The 18220-nt window shown below is 33.5% G+C and overlaps 1 protein-coding gene and 1 pseudogene across 4 annotated transcripts in view; one reads left to right on the top strand and one right to left on the bottom strand.

The window, feature by feature from the left end:
* The window catches only part of CNTN5 (contactin 5), a 1096099-nt gene that overhangs the window by 76337 nt on the left and 1001542 nt on the right, over positions 1-18220 (bottom strand). The gene's annotated exons all lie outside the window — the stretch shown is intronic.
* Positions 3679-3797, top strand: LOC118603126 (annotated as a pseudogene).

An 18220-nucleotide genomic window follows, 5' to 3' on the forward strand; every position in this document is an offset into this window, starting at 1 on the left:
AACAAAAAATTGTATTAAGAACATAATTGTTAAGAACATAATCCCCAAGTATTTTTCTCTATATGTGGCTATTTTCCCAAATACGGTCCAAAACAAAATAATCAGTGACAGCAAATAAGATTTATATACCTAGGATACTGATTTTAGTAGTGCAATTATTTATAATTACAAACCATTGTAAATAACTAACTGTCCAATAATCACATAATGTTTAAACCATAAAATCTCATGATAATATATCAGGCAGCCATTAAATTATATAATATATCAAGCTATTTAACAATATAGGTAATGTTCACAATATGAAAAAAAAAGCAGAAGGCAAAACTTATGTAAGTATGGATATATAAATAGTAATTTGCCAAATCCATAAAGGAAAACACTGGAAAGAAATGCATTATAGTATATATGGTGGTTATTGCTTGGAGGTGAGAATGTAGGTTATTTAAATTGTATTCTTTATACTTGTTTAGATTTTCCAATTCTCTACAATAAGCATGTATTAGTTCTAAAATTATTTTTAAGTCATTATTTTAAAAAGCCTACATATTGTGATATGTGGGTACTAATCTAAGTATAGTCTATTTAACTAAACATTTACTGAATGCCTAGTATGTGTAAGGCCCTGTGCTGAGTGGTGGGAAATGGGGGGAGGGGGCACGGTTGGGGACGAATGGTTTACAGGAGGGCAAGACAAGATTCCAGCCCCAGGTGTGTTAAAATCCAGTGGCAGAGACACACTTTTTACCAAAAAAAAAAAAAAAAAAAAAAAAATAAGTGTTATGTTCAAGTGCTTTGGGCAAATATTTTACATCTCATTGTAACATGTTACATTGGCTATAATTATTTCCTAATTTTCAATAATTTCCATTTGTCTGAATATTCAACATGGTACTTGGTATATATTAGGTCTTCAAGAATATTTGTAGAAGAGATGAAAGGAAGAAGGGAGAAGAGCCGAAGAGTTTATGTTTTGATTTTGGAATGTTATATAACAACTAACAAGTAAAAGAATGTTTTAAAATAATTATTGTATAAGACAAAGCTCCAATATGATAGCCTCTTTTTATATTAAATCAAAATATATTTGAGTTAACAATTTTTTTAGTCAAGCCTAGGGTGGTAATAAAAATGACAGAGTAGTTCCATGAATGAAGAATATAAACTTTTTCATAATAAGGCTCATCATAATTAGAAAATTACTATCGACAGATAATTTTTCTAAATCCTTGTAAATCTAAAAGAGTTATATAAATATATTGTTATAAAATATTTTGGAAAATTAGTGATGTGATTTACCTTTCAAGATAGATTAAATATAATTTTCAACTATAATAAAAATTAAAATGAGCTTTATAATTATAATATTAGTTTTGGTTTATTGATATCCTATCTACTGAGAAAAGTATATTTTTAGATATTATATACTAAACATTGGCTGCATTTAGCTTCCTGTATATATTTAGGAGTGGATTACATTAATATTATATTAACATAATAACTTTGTTAAGTCCTGTTAATGATGATCATCATATTTTTGCCATCTTTTGACATTTTTTAAAAAAAATCAAGGAGTAAATTTTCTCTTCAAAGGCTTTTACAGCTAATTTATACCAGACATCTCTGAAAATAGTAAAAGGTAAATATCTCAGAGACAACCAATGTATGACAGTAGTTAGTTTCTGAATGTTATACAGATTCCACTCACTTTGCAGAAATCTTACTAAATTTTATACTTAGCTGTAATGATTCAGTGTTATATGGGCAGGATTCTGGAAAGCAACCTCCATCCCCTATGACATTTGTATTATATAGGATCACTAACACAGGTATTTAATTTGAAAATAGACAATTTAGAAAACTGTGCATAGTCTCTTCATTTCTTCATGTTGAAGAGGTCTGAGCAAATGATGAAGCACAAAGGCCTCCTGCAGAAGCCATGTTCTCATAAATTCAATTTGTTCTCAATCAAGGGCTCCCCAGGTTTGCTATTAAATTGCTATCACATTGAATCATTCATTTGACCTAATGTTTTTAGAAAATTTTCTTCTATTGAGAAGCCATTAATGTTTAAAGCTGAAAAAACAAATAAAATATATATCTCCTTGTAATCGCTAAAGCTGTTATGGCTATGCTGCTGATATGAAACAAAAATCTAAGACTTAATATAACAATTAAGCAATGTTTCAGAGACTTGGAATTTTTAAATTAACTGGAGTTATGTAGTTCAACCCTATTATTTTTCAGATGAGGAAGGAAGACTTGAGACAGGAAAACTCCTCAATAAAAGAGACCAAAACAGTCCTCCCGTTTTTCAGGGAAAAGGAGCTGAAGCAGGGTCAGTTTTAGTCTTGACAACAAGTGGAGTGATGTTTCTTGTTTAAAGCAAATTATGACAAATTAATGTGGTAACAAACAGGAAGCTGTGTACTGACTTCTTGTAAAATTACTGTTCATTCTCCTTTTAGACAACAACTTGTAGTGCATGACTTTTGAGTTCTTGTGGTGTGACTGTCTAACCCTTCTTAAGGAATAATTCTTAAAACATCTTCCTAATGCTGAGACTGACTCCTCATGCCCAGCAACTTTCCTGGCTCTTTTACACCTATGTAGCTTCACATTCTCTGCCTGATTCTGACACCTACTGATTCCACAAATATCCCTATTGTTACATGTTATTTTTTTACATTTAAAATCTGCTCAGTTTGTTTTCATTTTTATTTGATTTCAGGGAACTTCATGCTATTTTTCTCATGTAGAAGTTTTAGTGAAAAATTAAACTTGTTGGGATTCAAAACTTTAAGCAGGTCTTTAATTTGTTTAAAACTAAAATGAAAAATATGATACCACATATGCCATGAAATGAAAAATATGATACCACATATGCCATGGTATCTTAAATTTGTTCGATTTTTAAGCTCATAAATATTGCTTGGGAATAGACACTTCTTACTTTTAAACTGTGTAGGAATATGCTGCAGAAAAAAGGAAGCTGGAATAGCAATCATTCATGGAAGGGAAGTCCTTCGAATACCAAGTGTACACTTAGCTACTGTCTGGAAGATTAGGTTAATGTAGAGGAATAAACAATAACTCAGGCTACAAAGAATAATTTTCATTTTTATCATGTAGTTTAATTATATGCAATGAGTCATCCAGTTAAAGGGCCACTGTGAATAGACCCAATTAAAAAAAAAACTATAATAAAACATTTCATTAAAAAGTAATGATCAATAATGTGAACAGATTTTCTGTAGCTCATCACGTGTTAATACCTGTTAATACATTTAACTGGTTGTTGAGGTTTTCATCTATAGAATAGAATTATAAAGAATTATGGTATACCATTATTGAGGAAGTACAGTGCTATTAAAATAGTATGTTAATTTTTTATACAAAAAAAGTCTGACATACTCTTGACATACAAGGCCGGAAAAATTCAGCTTCACATATATTGTATCTTTGCTTCTTCAACTTCTCGGATACTTCCTTACCTAAATCTTAGTTCCTCATGAAGTCTAGAGGATGTTCTTAGATTTCCTTACTACTGACTAACCTAATTTAAGTGACCTTTTCTTCAATCTCATGAGAATAACCAATTATTTTTTACCAGGGGTGGTTAAGGATTTAAATGAGAGATAAACAGTTCTAATTATTTTTTTTCAAAAAATAATTTTGGTCTATGGCCATGCTACCCTGAACAAGCCCAATCCCTTATGATCTCTGAAGCTAAGCAGGGTCAGGGTTAGTTAGTACTTGGATGGGAGACCACCTAGGAACATCAGGTGCTGTAGGCATAAAAACTAAAAAAATAAGGGATTGTAAACTGACATGGTCCTTGCAATCTGTGAGGTCAACCAAGGGTTGCCTCGCTTAAAAAAAAAAAATTGTTTTAATTTGGTAATGCTCTCCATTTACCTTATCATATATCTACCTATCCATCTATCTATTATCGACCTACCTACCTACTACCTACCTACCTACCTACCTACCTACCTACCTACCTACGTCACCTGATTTCTCAGTGTAAATTCTTGTCTCTCCTCTCTTTGCTTACTTAACACCTGTTTAGGCTTCAAATTTCAAATCTCTGCTTAAGTTTCACTTCCTTGGAGGAGACATTCTTTGAATGCTCTACCTAGGTAGAATCACTTCATTATATACATAGTACTTAAATGAGATGAGTACATATACATCACAATATCTATATTCTGGGGAGCTAATAATGTAAAATGGAAAAAAATGTAATGCCAAAATGATATGATTTAATTCCTACCTATCAGGCAACAGGCATCAAGCTAAATGTTATGTACTTTTCCTCCTATCTTTATAGCAAATCTGGTATTGACAACTTCTTTCCACAAATCTGGTATTGACAACTTCTTTCCAGAAAGTTCAGGTGACTCACCCAAGGTCACACAACATTCCAATGGTGGACCTGGGATTCAAATCTGATTCCTAATTCCATATGTGTCTGAGTTTTAACTCCATGCTATTCATTACCACATAACACTACATTACATGATTACGCCTAGGCAGAAAATGTAAATTTCAGAAGATTAAAAATTATGAGTGGGTACAAATAATTTATTGATTAAAAATGGATTTAGAGGAAGAAAATGTATGACTGAGATTAAATGGACTTTGTGATTGACTCCCTAATATTCACTCCACCTGTCCCAGTGTAGGAATTAATCCATCATTATATGGGAGGCTCTGATTACTTTATGTCCATCTTGGCAATCTCAATTACTCTGGCAAGTGACAGTTAAGGAAGCTAGGTCTAAACCAATCTGATCACGGCAATCTTATGATAAGTTCTGGTTCAGGAGTCAGCACATAGTCTCAACTGGCAAAACCAGATAAAGGGATGAACATTTGTAGAGATATGCTAGCTCTTTCTCCTATTGTGTATGAACAAGAAAGCATTTAGTCTCCATTATTTTGGTAGTCAGCCTATGACTTCAATGAATTTTAGGCCAACATTGTAGACAACAGAGTGAAGAGATGGAAATAACTCAGGTCCCTGTTTAAAACTTGAAATGCTGGATAAACCAATTAAAAAATCAACTTCCTGTCATGAGAGCCAGTACATTTCCTTATTGTATAATCATTCTGAGTTAGGCTTTATGTACTTGCAACTGGAAGCATCTCAAAATACAAAAAATAACTGAGAACTCTATTGGTTTATAAATTGTGCAAAGACTGGTTATATTAGCATAAATAACATGAAAATTTATCTCCAACAATATCAAATGACTCTAGATAAATCCCTTGGATTTGAAAAATGACAAGTCAATTGGGAAAACTGACAGAACAGCTGGCTGACTAGAAGCAAACAGACAAACAGGAAAATGCATAATATAATACAATTATTAAAATGATTTAAAATTTTCCCTAGAGGATAACGGAATAATCACTTTGGATAGAGACTTGGGACTTATTAAAGATGTACTGTTATAATCAATGTATTCCTAAGACAATAAAGTTCAACAAAGTATTGAAAATCACAGAAAGAATTTTAGAGCAAAATTGAAAAAAACTATTTTACAAATCCATGATTAAATATTGTTTCTCTTTGCTACATTTATTTAAAATGTTTTTAAAAAGAAGCCTGAAAAGGTTGGATAAACTACCATATGACAACTTTAAATGATGAAGGTTGAATAGATACTATGAGATTTAGGTTCTCATGCAGGCCTTGCCATCCATTTTCCATTCAAGTCCAGTGTCTATGTATAGCAAAAGGATATAAGTAAACATGCCAAAAGACTGAAAAGTTCAAGACATTTTTCAAGAGAGGGAAAGCAGATAGTTTAAGTTTGATCAGAGTAGCAGGAGTTTATAAAGGTTGGGAAAAGGAGGTTGAGGGAAGACCTTGAACACCAGGACAATAAGTTGAACTTTGTTGTGTTGAGAGTGGAGAGCCTGTAAATATTTTTAAATGGGAGGTTGATCAATACATCAGATATTATAAAGGAAGAATCAAGAGTTGGTATGAAACATTATTCCAAATTTCATGCTTGGATAAATTGGAAGAATAATAGAATAAAGGGGAAATCTGGAGGAGGATCTCAAGTTTTCTTCTCAATTTAATGTAATTAATTTGAATTAGAAACAATTCTGATGGTAATACTGAAGTGCAGAGGCGGAGATGTTAGTTTGGAGCCTGAAGAGAGTTGAAAGAGTCACGAATAGTCCTTGTCAGCAATGTGACAAGGAATCAATAATAGTTGAAGAGTAATGTTGCTGAACAATATTGAGGACTTATATGAAATGAAAAACATGATTTTATAGAGGCTGAGTCAACACTGTTCCATTAGACTCTATCCTCTGTTTGCTTATAATCAGTCAACAGAGGTGTTTGAGTTTAAAAGTTGGCATGATAGGTATCAAGAAAGTTATGGATTTCAGGTAAGAATTGAATTAGGTATAGCTAGTTAAGTAAAGTCCATGTTAAATTCAGAAGACTCAATAAATACAGAGTGGCACCTATTATAGTAGATTAAAGCTGTTGTCAGAGGTTTCATCTCACTGCAGAGCTTCCAGGACACAAGGCCCCTAAGGTTGCAAATAGGGTAAAATAATAAAGGGCTGGGCCCTTAGCTGGCTGACATAGCAATTGATAGTTCAAAAAATCCTCTCTTGGACATAAAACCTTAATGGATATATAAGCCTTTTCTTTAGTACTCTTATTTAATTTCTTTTGAATATGCTCCACATACCCAGAATCCAACATATGAATCGTCTTTGCTATTTGTATTTAGTTTTTTAATATGTAGGTCAACATTTCTTGTGTGTGTGTGTGTGTGTGTGTGTGTGTGTGTGTGAGAGAGAGAGAGAGAGAGAAAATGTGTGTGTGTGAGTGTGTGTGTGTGTGTGTGTGTGTGTGTGTGTATGCTGCACAGAATAGGGTGAAGTGGAAGATGGGATGGAGTCATGAAAAAATGCTAAGGGATTTACAAAGTGCTATGTATATTATTAAAGTACTGTATTTCTTCTGCAGTTGTAATTTTGACCTTGATATTCGAATGTAGTCTGGCTTTGGCACTTTCTTCTTTCACTTTCATCAGAAGTTGTATCAAATCAGTGCTACTTTCTGTCAGTAAGATGGTTTCACTTGTATATTTCAAGTTACTGATACTTCTTCCATCAATTTTCTCTCCCCTTTCCTCTGAGTCTAGCCCAAATTTTTCATATGAAATGTTCTGCATACAGATTAAACATATAGGGAGATAAAATGTACCCTTGTCTGACACCTTTGCCTATAAGGAACCATTCTGTCTCTCCATATTCTGTTCTAACAATGGCTTCCTATACACAATACAGGTTACACATCAGGACAATCAAGTGCTGAGGCATGCCCATTTCTTTCAGAGGAACCCATGATAGATGCAGTCAAAGGCTTTATTGTAATTTATGAAACATAGAATATCCTTCTCCAAATTCTCTGAAGCACTCGAGTATCCAAAGAATGCTTACAATTAGATCTCAAGTGCCTCTTCCTTTTCTGAATCTAGCTTGAACACCTGGCATTTCTTGCTCCATATAAGGTAGTATCACTCATAGTATCACTTTACTTGAGTGGGAGATCAGAGCAATGGTCCTATCATTACTGCACAACTTGGCATCTCCTTTCTTGAAGACTAGGATGTATATTAAACATTTATAGTCTGTAGGCCATGTTCTGTTTTCCATATTTGTTGACATTTTTTTTCTTAGGATTTTGACAGCTTAAGTTGCTGTGGCTTGAAATAATTCTATCCGTATCTCACGTACTCCTTCTACTACTGAAGAAATAGACAATTTTAACATAGACAATGAAGACATTAAAATCGTTAAAGATTCTTCTTATCTTGGTTCAGTCATCAATTTAAATGGAGACTGCAGCCTGGAAATCAAGAGAAGGCTGAAACTCAGAAGGGCAGCAATCAATGAAAGAATTAAGAAACATCACCAAGGGCAAAAATGCATCATTAAAGACCAAGGCTAAGAGCTCATCCACATCCTTAAACTTCCAATTACTATGTATGAATGTAAAAACTGGACAGTGAAGAAGTCTGCTAAAAAAAATGAATAATTGGAAATATGGTGTTGATGGATAGTTCTACACAGATACCCTGGACTGCCAGATGATGAACAAGTAAGTTCTAGAGCGAATTAAGCCTGAAACATTGCTGGAGGCAAAAATGATAAAACTGAAGTTATCCTACTTTGGGCACATGACAAGAAGGTGGAATTTTTTGGAAAAGAACAATGCTAAGAAAAATAGAAGACAGCAAGAAAAGAGGAAGATTACATATGAGATGGCTCGACTCCACAAAAGAAGCCACAAGTATGAGTCTACGGGAGCTGAGCAGGGCTGTTGAGGACAGCACATTGTGGATATCACTCATTCATAGGGCCACCAGGAATTGAAGCCCGCTCAATGGCATGTAACAGACACTTATGGAGAGACAGCAGTGCCAAGATTCAAAGAACTGTTGTGACTGCAGCCATAAGAAACTTCTGAAATCCCTTTCCCTTTCTTAAATAGTTTTACTTCTATTTTACTGTGTCTGTCTCTCTGCTTTATGAGAAAAGCGGCAGCAGCAGCCCCAGCCCTTAGAGAGTCTGCAGGAAGGGAGGGAGGGAGCTAGGTGGACAACTCGCCACCATTCCTTTTTTTTTTTTTTCAAGTATCACAATGTTTATTTATAGATACAAGTATATAAAGTCAGGGCATGAACACAACTTGAAAAATTAAGTAGACTTAATTTCAATACTATAATAAGAGGGACCAATTCAAATGCTCACCATTTGTTTCACACCCACAAAAACCACTTCAAGAACATTAATCATCTCTCAAAACTGATCAGTTTTGTGCAAATAAACCATGTTACATTTAAAAAGGCTTGTGCACTTGCCCAGACAGATGTGTTATATGACATGGAAATATATTTAATATTAAAGGCTTATGATTATTGTTTATTCAATTACTACTCCAAAAATGTAATTACTCTCTTTGGAGAAAAGAATCACATTCATTTGTTTATACATTTAATAATTTGCTCAACAATGTTGAGGAAATATTTACTGTGTGCCAGACTAAGGGGATAAGGCGGTAAACAAGATAAGGAAGGTACCTGCCCTTATGAGCTTTACTTGCTAGGGAGTAGACAGTCAATGAACAAATGAATGAGATAATTTCAGTTATAAATGCAACAAAGAAAATAAAGTGGCGTGAAGATAGGTGGAGGAGATGCAAAATCATTAGATAGGGAGCTGAGAAATAAATGATAAGAAGAAGCCAGCCAGCCACATACATATAATGGGCAAGAATTCTTTAGGCAGAGAAAGAATTTCTAAGTGTTGAAGAGTTCAGCATATTTATGGAACAGAAAGGATTCTGGTATGATTGAAACAAAGTGAAAGAAGAGGATAGGGGGTGATAATGATGGAAGGTCAGTAGGTGGCAGATAACAGAGGAATCAGAAATCAATGGTAATAAATTTGGATTTTATTCTGAGTGTGATGGGAAGCCATTGGGTGACATATGAAAAAAGTCAAAGGACAGAAACCATTGAAAATCATAGAGTGAAAGTGAGATGGATGCCCTCAGAGGCTGTACAAAGATTTTGGGGAAAATCTATTTAAATCATTAAAAATGTATGAGTATTTTTGTTTGCAATAAGGTTTTGGTAGCAAATGTAAATTGTGATGATTCACTAAATCACTTTTCCAATATTTTATTGTTCCATTGTTGCTTGGTAGATGTTGTCGGTGTAGTTTCAATGAGGATGCTTGCAATTTTATTGAAAGTTATGATGATTCTTGTACTTCCAGTGTAAGCAAAAGAAGAACTATACTATCTTTTCCCACACCAGAGGTAGATATGATTTGTGAACATCTTGAAACTCTACCTCATTTGGATTAGTGCTATATGATTGGTTCAGACAAGTGGGTAGTGAGCTAAAATGACTTGTGCCATTTTTGACTGAAGCATTTCATTGCCAATGTGAGAGTCTTTGTATTACTATGTTTAAAATGTTTATTTGAAGAACTCTTGTGTTCATTTTCAGAATAATATAAACCCTTTTCTTTCTTTGTCAATTATCACAAACTGCAGATGAAAGGTAAATTAGCCAACAATTCCTGGTAGTTAAGTAGACATAAATGTTTAATGTAGTTTTACATGAGTTGAAGTTGTACATGCTGTGTGTATACATATATATATATATTCTGATATAAAAGTAATATTGTCCATCCATCGAAGGTGATCTTTCTGAAATGGAAAATAGATATTTGAGGGTTTATTGTACAAACTGTCAAGAATAGTTAAAATAATCAGCTTGTTTATTTAAACCTCAAGCAACCCAGATGCTATCCTGAAATTAATTTATTAAGCTAGTATTACATAAATTCTAACAACAGATGAGTTAAAGAAATCCTGTAGGAAAATACCATATGGGGTGCTAAAATATGCATGGTACCATGTTTCTAGAAAGCTTTCTATAAATCCAATATTGGGTTTACTGTGTTAAGACTCATTATAACTCTGCAATGCAAATTAAGATCAAGAAAATAATGACTATATGAACTTTTAAATTTGTTCAGTCTCGCTATTCACTTATAAATAATTTATAGATATCCCTGTGATTTATTTTCCAAACTACAGCATGAAGTGAATTTGGAATTATTATTTCCCAAAACACATTAGGACAACACATTTATAAAGCTATTCTCTTTAAGACAGGTGCACCCTTGACAATACTATGGGCTGAACTCTAAGTAGAAAATGTTCTTTCTTTTTTTTTTCTGAAATATAAATTGACATTTATTCTCATTTATTTAGATTTTCTTTCATGATTTTCCTTGATATCAACAACAGGTTCTACAAGATACCTATTTGAGATTAGGGATATATTTCATGGTCTTGGAAATGAACAGAAGTTGACAAACATGTATCTGGGGTCATTTATTTCATATATTAAGTAACTGAGAAAACCAATAGTCTCCTGAGGACTTAAAAATACATATTCCTCCCTACATGCTTAACTTTTGGGGCAATGGCTGAGATATAACGGAGAAAAACCATCTTAGTGGTCTCTTGATGGCTACTGGCTTATACTCTGAGGATTTTTGCTATACAACTATAAAAATACATTTACTATTATGCAATGTACTGTTAGAGCTCAGCTCAGACTGAAATATGACTGCTGTCATATGGTGACAGTGAACTTGGTATAATACTGATGCTAGCGTCTAACTCATTCGGAGAAATGAAGACAGTAGGCTCTTGAAAAAGCACTTAAATGAGTAGTCCTGGAGGTTGGATAATTTGTAACAGATGTTCTATATAATGAATGGATTACAGAGAGAGTGCCTGTAATGCAGACTATCTTGTTCATTGGTATATGATTGATGCTGCTTATTAGCCTGACTTAACATTCTGTGAGCTGAGGTTGTGAGACAAATATGTGAGCATTGATTTATTGATATGCACAGATCAGGTGATAAAATGTCTCTGAAACAGTGATTAGGTATTTCAAATGAAGTTTACTAATAACAGTTCTATTTCTTGAGTTGGTACAGAAGAAATTATATGAACCAATAACCTCCTGAACAAAACATGTAATTCAAGCAGAGTTGTTTTATGCCATAGTTTTCTGTGATTAATGAACACTTAAATTAACCAAATCAGAATGCTGACAAATGAGAAAGCTGATATTTTGATATAGATGATTAACTTATGTGGTTTAAAAAATTTTCCTTTGCTTGAAGTTTTGTACTTTTGAATGTTTTAAAATCTAAGATATAATTCTAGAACTTAAAAACCAGTCATACTATTTGGTTTTATTTTTTAAAAACTCTAAATATTTTAAAATCTAAATACTTATTTATTCATACTATTTGGTTGTAATTTAAAAAAAAACCTAAAAATTTATTTCACAAGTACTTCCAAATCTTTTAGTGTTCTTGGTGGTGTTTATAAAAGCTTTCTATTCTTTATTTTAATTTTTGTCTGACTTCGGTGCCAACTAAACTAAAGATATGGCAAAGTCCTACATAAACATTCATAGAATGCATATTTATGTTTTAAAAATATTAATTATTGTGCTTTAAATCAATTTTATAATATATATTTGGTGCTCATCTTATGTTATAGCAAGCTGTGACTATTAGATATGCAGGTAGTGATGACTGTCACTAATATGAAAGCAGTACTCTTAGAACTATGACCTATTTACTATAGTCTTATCTATACAGTTTTTCCTAGGATGAAATGATTTGTGCATTGAGCTTTTTTAACTCAGTCTTATTATCTTGGCAACTTTGTATAACTGTATTTAAAGTCCTTCAGTGTTTATTTCACATATGGGAGATTCCCCTGCACACCAAGATGCTACTGCATTTTTCTGAAGGATGAATACCTTCACAACAGAATCTTCAATGCATATAAATACGTGTTAATATAAGCAACCCACTTTAGGAAAGTGATGCAAGATTTCATTGGCTCATTTAACTGAATATACTGAGATTGCCCTGATAGTATTTCAGTTTATCCTGATGACAGTAAACTGGCAGAGAACACAATTATGCCTATCAACATGCCAATTTGACTCTGAGGAAGGAGAGGCAGTCAAAATGTTCCCAATAACCTTCAGAACGTATGATCAAATTGTAATTAAACGAGATGGACAAAATAATCAGAATATTATTGAATATTTCAGTCAATGGATAATCAGAGAGGATCACTTTCTAGATAAATGTAGACTATTTTCCTGCCCTTACAGACCACGAAGGACAGTGATTCATCTTTATCTTAAAGATTATGGAAATGAAAATTCTTCCTCTAGTTAAGAATATCAACAACAATATCTACCATTTACTGAGAAGCATTCTACCATTTGAAATCTCATTTCATTCTCCTATTAAACCTGAAAATTAGATATTGTTATCCCCGTTTTACAAAATGAAGAATTCAGACAAGATAATATGACTTGTCTATGGCTACCCACCGAGTGTTAGAGTGAGATTCAACTTCTGGCCCTGGTTATTTTTATAATTCTTCCCAGTATAGGCTGGGTAAACTGGTTACTATCACGGGCATTTTAAACAACTCAAGTCATTTTTAAATTGGGCTACAGAGATTCAACCAACATTTACTGAGCACCAGCTGTAAACTAGTTCGAGTGTTCTGGCTGTCCAAAGACCTTGCTTTTCCAAATGCAGCACAAATACATCAGAGCTTTCCCCATTATTTTAATTTTATTTTTAGTTTTTCACTGAAGTCAATAATCTTGCAGCTCTGACTTTTATAGCTCAGCTTTTCAATGCCTGTACACTTTGAATCTTATAAAGGTTCTTTTCTATTTTAATAAACTATTTTTATAAAGCTAGGAATTATTTTTTTCTAATCCCCTTCAGTTTTTAGGTACCTCAGCTATGATCCACAAGTTTCTAAAGGTAAAATCTACTCATACATTCATTCAATAACATAGGATGGAGACCCATGTGCTCACGATTGCCAATCTTTACATGTAATGGTTAAAACTAGGTTTCCCCATACACATTAAGCAATAAGATCTATACATCTTAGTTTTGAAAAATAAAAATAGCCAACTATTTGAAAGATTTTTACCAAGAATTAGTCACTTATTTTTTTTCTTGGCATTAATAGACATCATCTGGTGTTGTTTTTTTCTCCTACTCTTTCACCTCAGTTGCTCTAACTCATTAGAGAGCTAATTGCCTTTGTAATTCCGAATTAAGGAGTACTTTAGTGAAACGGAGACATTACCTTTGCCAGATGTTTGGGAGGACAAAATCCAATCTGCAGTAAAAGTCAGTAAAAGTTTCTTCCAATCAATGCTAGTCTTCTCTCTCTTTAATCTGCATAGATTTTGTGTTGTTCAATGAAGAATCATTCAGATACTAGGATACATGTTGTGTGGTGTTACACAAAATCAAGAAAATAATTAAGAATTGAATATTTAGGAACATAGATTAAAATAAAATAAAATTTTGGGATAGAGACTAAAGTGAGCTTACCAATTTTCCACTGTCTTCCTTGGAGATGTGACCAGTCATTGGGTTGACATTCGGCAACACTTTTGCTTAGAACTTGGATTCTTGGTGACCACATTTGGGTTAACAAAAAAGCCCATGTAGTATGTGTATTCCCTATAAGGTTGTATCTTAGGCTTTACATGAAAATAAATTATTACTCAAAACTTAGAAGATACACTGAAACAATCTCGGTAACAGCCACAGAAAACAGAATATATGTAAGAAGAAGAAAAAAAAAAAGGTCAGGTTTTATTAAGAAATGGTGGTTAGTTTAGATTGTGTCTATACAAGTGTATGAAAAGTGAGTAAGTAGGATGATTTTTCCAAACAATTCAAACAAACAAATGATCACACAGATAAAAAGTACTTCTAATATTTTGCCCGAGGAATGTTGGTGAGTTTAAGGACATCTTTCTGAACATCAAAGACCTTTTTGTTGTTGTTGTTCTCTGTTGTTTTGTTTTCATAATTCTTGGCATAATTAGCCAATAAGTAGGTAAGAAGCAACAAATATCAAAGATTTTAAAGAACAGCAAGAGCAAATGGAGTGATCAGAGACTTTTTTAAAGCAATTGAAAGTTTTGTTCTTGTCTCATAATTGTGGCAAGAAAGTTTAAAATGAGAGAATGAGACGAGATCATGCAGAGCGAGGTCTATTATTTATTGATGCTTAATATTCCTGGTGACATTCTGTCCAAAAGTGAATTCTTTCTAACAAAACCTAGTGTCTGGATAAGAAGCTCTTCAAGATGTCCTGAAAAAAGTCTTTAGAATTTGATATTTTATATGATTGACAAAGACATAGGAGTCAGAGGAATTTCAGACTTGTCAGTAAGGTTAGTGGTCATTTAGGCCAAAGTATAAGATAAAAAAATGGTGATCAATAATGCTTAGTCTCTTGGTCAAGAAGTTAAAGATTAGCTACTTTATAAGATCAGAGAACATGAGGCCTATTTTTAGAGGCAGATGGTAATGAAAGGTGCTGTATCTGCAAGCTGATATCTTCTGCTCTATTTCCTGGCTTAGCAAATGATTACGTTTTAAAATCCAGCTCGTATATCATCTCCCTGATAAAAAGGTCTCTAACTCCTAGGCAGAGCCTATCATTCCACTTCCTTGTTTCTTATAGGCTTTCTTCCTTACTTTCTTCTTTCCTTCCTCCCTCTTTTCCTTCCTTCCTTCTTCTCTTCCCTGCCCTTCCTTTTCTTGCCTGCTTCTTTCCCCAAATATTTATTAATAATTGTAAAAAACTATAATGTGTCAGGAACTAAGTTCAGGGAATACAATGATGTGTAAAATGGAAACCATCTGACAATTGACAATGAAAGGCCATATAGTAATTCAAAATGCTTACTTTGAAGTCAGTCCGCTTGAACTCATTATTCTTCTACTTATTAGGGTGACATTTGACGAGTTCTAAACTTCTCTGAGCCTTAGTTTCCTTATTTGCAAAATGGAACTAAATATAGTACTCTTCTCATATTGTTTTTATATAATATGCTAAATGGACAAAGTGAAATAATTCATATGAAGCTTTTATCACAGTGCCTGGCATACAGGAAGAACTTAGCTGTTTTTATTATTAATGGAGCTTATGATCAGAAAGCAAAATGTGCTGCTCGTACGTCTGTAACAGCACTCTTTATGTTATATTGCAAAAAGATGTGTTCTTCCTTGTTGGGGACATCAGTTGTTTATGGTTAGCTGGGTCTTTGTACAGAGCTTGCCACATATTATGTGCTTTCTAAATGTTTAATGAATAAATATTAAACAAAATGAATAAAGAGTGAGCAAGGTTAAGATTAGTAACCTGCCCAAAGTCACACAGCTAGTAAGAGCTTGTGGGGATGTGAAAATGTTTGCCTGACTTCAAAGCCCATGCTTTCCTTAAGATACTGTACCACTTTTCCTACATTATTGCTTGCCTCTCTCCACCTATAATTTGGTCATTACACCCATCATTCCACTAACTTTGCTCTTGCCAAGGCCATCAATTGCTTTTAAACTGTTCAAGCTGATGGTATATATTGATCTTATACTTGCATTTGACACTGTTGCCTACTTTCTCTTTCCTGAAATTCTCTTTTTTCTTTGTCCTTATGACTTGATTTCTTTGGCTTTCTTTTCTGTAGTGCTGTGTGTCTGGCAACTACGTCCCAGTCTCCTCTGCAGATTCTTCCTGCTATTTAACAGTACTGTTTCTGGAGGTCCCATCCTGAGCCTTTCACACCTTCTAATTCTTCACACACTATCCCTGTAATTTCATTTCCATTTGATGATGTTCAGATCTACATCTCAATTGCAATGTTTCTCTCCTGAGCTCCATGGTCACAAATCTATTTGCTTACTGGATATTTCTCTCTGGAGCTCCAATCCTAAATGCTATTCATTTACTCCCAATCAATTTTTCTCCTTATTTTCTAGATTACATAAAAAGCATGATCATTCTTCATTAGAGTGGCCACATCATTTGTCATCTAAACGAGGACAATTTTGATGGTAAAGGGGCCTCATTAATAAGTACTCTGGCATTCCAAGTATAACCTGGAACTATCTTGGATGCTCAGTCTCCTCCCCAGTGAACATTCGATTAAGCATTACAACTGGCATTCATCTTTGCCTCCTCTTTTTCATTTTTCACAGCCAGTGAGCCATCAAGTCCTGTAGATTCTGTCTCCCTCCTTCATATATATATATGTGTGTGTGTGTGTGTGTGTGTGTGTGTGTGTGTGTACACACACACACACACACACACACATATATACACATACATACATACACACACACTCATTTCCATCTCCATTATCTTTGCCTTTTTTCTAACCTTTCTTATTTCTTGTCAGGATTACGATTACGCTATGGACTCCCATTTGATCTGCTACCAAGCCACTGGTTTCACTATCCTCTAAAACACCCTCTGTAGTTTTTTAAATGACCTTCTTAAAGTGCATATCTAATCATGTCCCTTTCATGCTCTGGTCTTTTGATGAACATCCATAACTTTTAGCATAAAAATTAAGCTCTTTTCCATCGCATCACAAGGCACTTATACTCAATCCTATCTTACTACTTCTCCCTCTTGCACACTAGAACTGTCCTGGTCTATAGTAGGAAATCACTAAACAATGAATAAAATCAGCATTTAAAACACAACTCCACACACCAAAAACTTATCTCAGTAAGTTTCTATAAATGTGAAGTAATAGTATATGTTATTTTTGTATTAGGATGGATGCATAAGAAAAATAAGTATATCGTGAAATGGGATCACCTTACAATTTGTGATTTTAAATATGTATGATATAAACCTTCTCGATTAGAATTTTTTCCCAAATTTAAGACTGAAGTCAGAATCTTTGTTTCAAAATAGCAAAATGCTCCCATCAAGAAACCCCTCAAAATCTAAGTCAATTGACTGAAATATTAGTGCTTAAAAGAAAACATGGCTTTTAGCAGGCACTTGATATTTGTTGAGTGAATAAAATATAAGAAATTTAGTCTCCATCAATTAGTTTCTGTATACAATGATAATTCACTTTTTTGATTTTTTTTTGCAGATCTATCTACTATCATCTATCTATCTATCTAATCTATCTAATCATCCATCCATCCATCCATCCATCCACCCATCCATCCACCCACCCACCCACCCACCTACCCGCCCACCTACCTACCTACCTACCTACCTACCTACCTATTTGATCATTTTGGCCAGTACAGTCACTTCAGTCAACGGTCACTTCAGTGAGCCATACTAAATATGGTACAGATAATCTAAACATGATTGACCAAAAATGTTACTCAGCTGTTAAAGAGTTCCACAGGTTAGCAAGAAACTATATGAAATTCATAAGAGAAAAAAAACTGATAGTCAGTGTCTAAAAGAAATTTTACAGGTGTCAATTAAACTAGTTTAATGTAGAAAAATCTAAGCTAGAAAAGCAAGTGATTGGTATAAGTTTTTAAAATAATCTTATCTAGTACTAGTAATACCAGTGATCTAAAATTTCTACAATGATGTGAGGGATTCCAATAAGACACTGCATGAATGAGATTCAATTTTCTTCAAGAGGGAGAATACTTTATGTCTCTATTTCAAAAATCTTTTTAATATTGTAGAAGCAAATATAGTAACTGAATAATTTCTGTTCTAAAACAAATTATTTTG

This window comes from Rousettus aegyptiacus, unplaced genomic scaffold (assembly GCF_014176215.1).
Source record: "Rousettus aegyptiacus isolate mRouAeg1 unplaced genomic scaffold, mRouAeg1.p scaffold_m13_p_5, whole genome shotgun sequence".
NCBI classification, from domain to species: domain Eukaryota; kingdom Metazoa; phylum Chordata; class Mammalia; order Chiroptera; family Pteropodidae; genus Rousettus; species Rousettus aegyptiacus.